The following is a 2,502-nucleotide window of genomic DNA, read 5'->3' as shown; positions in this document are numbered from 1 at the left end:
CATTGCTGGGTCTGCCGCTGCTGCTGCTGGAGCTGCTTCTGCTGGAGCTGCCACTGCTGCTGCTCCTGGAGTCACTGTTGCTGGTACCGGAGCTGCTGCGGTTGCTGCTGGAGCCATGGCTTCCACTGCCGCTTCTGCTGCTGGAGCCAGAGCGCTGCTGCTGCTGTGTGTTTGGCCTGCCTGTGTGGGCTCTGGATGCTCTGCAACTCTCCTGCTTCTCTGCTGCCATTTAAATTTCTCATACACCTCACTTTTTAGTAAAACTGTGTATTTTGCTGGGTTTTCTTTGGCTTTTTCTCCCCTACGCTGCTTTGGCGTGGTTCCGATGCCACCATCTTAACTGGAAGTCTCTGTATGGCTCCTTTTTTATGACATGTTCAGTATATATTAAATCCATAGAGATAAAAAGTAGAAGTGGCTTCTGGAGTTATGGCAGCAGTGGATATCTGAGATAATCTGCTGGGAATCTCTTGGATTGACAGCTCTTGGAGCCCTATTTTGAACAGTGGTATTGTCCTGGATTACTTTTCAGAAAGAAGCAATCTCTTTTATGACAGTACATGTAATAATGAAGTGGTCAAAATGCAGAGGCTAACATTAGAACACTTGAATCAGATGCTTGGAATTGAATACATCCTTTTGCATGCTCAAGAGCCCATTCTTTTCATCATTTGAAAGCAACAATGGCAGTCCCCTGCTCAAGTTATCCCACTGGCTGATTACTATATCACTGCTGGCATGATCAATCAGGCAGCAGACTTGGGATCAGTTATAAACTCCAGGGTGCTTACTGCAGTACATGGCATTCAATCAGCTTTTCAGGAAGCTATGTCGTACTGTCGATACCATCCTTCCAATGGATATTGGTGGCACTTCAAAGAGCAAGATAAAGCCAAACCTAAACCCAAAAGGAAAGAAGAACCAAGTTCTATTTTCCAGAGACAGTGTGTGGATGCTTTACTTGTAGACCTTAGACAAAAATTGCCACCCAAATTTGTGCCACAAAAGTCTGGAGAAAAGCCTGTTCCAGTGAATCAGACAAAAAAAAGAAGCAGAGCCTGTACCAGAAACTGTGAAATCTGAGGAGAAAGAGACCACAAAGAATGTCCAACAGACTGTGAGCACTAAAGGTCCCCCTGAGAAACGAATGAGAATTCAGTGAGGATTGATGGAAAAGAAGCCTGCAAGACTCCTCTTGTCAATTATAATACCTCAGTACTGCGATAGGCTCTTGAGCCTTAAAACACTATCAACTCTCCTTTGTTTGTAATGTGTTTGTGCTTTAAGAAAGGACATTAACCCTATTGTGCCTTCTATGTGAATATTTCTTACAGGTCTTTTATAACCTTGTCTCTACTGGACTTGGGCAGTAACCCTAACTTACCAAGTGTACTAGTATGTATCATTAAAGGCAAAAATAAAGGTATTTGTGTGTGTGTGTGTGTGTGTGTGTGTGTGTGTGTGTGTGTGTGTATATATATATATATATATATATATATATATATATATACATATATATATATATGTATATATATAAAGTAGAAGTGGGTTGTCAGTGGCTCTGGAGAAACTATTTCATGAGAAAATGAGTTTTTCTTTAGATTGTTGAGAATGTTTTGGAGCTAGGTAAAGGGGGTAGTATATTGCACATTGTGAATGTTTTTAATACCTCAGAATTAGTCTTTCAAGTGATTAAAGTGGCAGATCTTATGGATGTTTTACTATACATGCTCAAAGCTCATAAAGGGTTTGGATGGTCAGCATGTAATGCAAGCCATATAAGGTTGTGATAGGCAACTCTTTATTTTGAAGAAACAGGAACATTTCCTCTGCAAAAACAAATGACAACAAGAGCTGAATGCATCCACCTACTGGAAGGAAGTGCTCAGATCTCACTGGCTTCAGCCCTACCTGAATGCAGGGGGAAGGAACTGGGTCTGCTCTGTAGAAATCCAGGGAGACAGGTGTGGGGAATGTGGATGAGGGTGGGTTTAGAAGGGTGGTGGGATGTTCTTTGACAGTGTGGGGCCAAAACAGGCCCTTCAAGTAACTTAGGGGCTGAAGCATGTGTGGTCCTGGGAACAACAGCAAGGTGTTCCTAGGGTCTTAGAAGAAAGTCCCTTGGGCCTGCCCACGAATCTCTGAATTGAACACTCTGGAGGCAGGGCCTGCCAACTGGGCTTTCCATGCACGCTGCAGGTGACTGACCACACTCAACCTGGGGAGGCCCTGGGTGAGAGGGTTCTGGGTTTGTTCTGGGGTTCAGATGGGAGATGTACTGTCTTGCTGGGGGCTAGGAGGGCTGTAGACCAGCAGGATCTCCTCCCTTCTTCCCTCTCCCTTCTTTTCCCCTCCTTCTTGTTAGAACCCAGATGCAACTGCTTTCAGAGGCCAGATGCAGCCTGGGCCAAGGCATTGAATTATGAATTTACTCCTTGTCTAGTGCATTCCTGATCCCCCTCTTCACCTTGAACATAGTGGTAGGAGGGGTCAGCAGAACAG

The 2,502-nt window shown here is 44.4% G+C and overlaps 1 pseudogene; it reads left to right on the top strand.

Moving 5' to 3' along the window:
• The first annotated feature begins 429 nt into the window (after positions 1 to 429).
• Positions 430 to 1,246, top strand: LOC101613298 (annotated as a pseudogene).
• Positions 1,247 to 2,502: the final 1,256 nt, after the last annotated feature.

Source organism: Jaculus jaculus, chromosome 4 (genome assembly GCF_020740685.1).
Source record: "Jaculus jaculus isolate mJacJac1 chromosome 4, mJacJac1.mat.Y.cur, whole genome shotgun sequence".
Taxonomy (NCBI): Eukaryota; Metazoa; Chordata; class Mammalia; order Rodentia; family Dipodidae; genus Jaculus; species Jaculus jaculus.
Note: the sequence above shows the minus strand (reverse complement) of the source record. Positions and strands in the feature narration are given on the sequence as shown.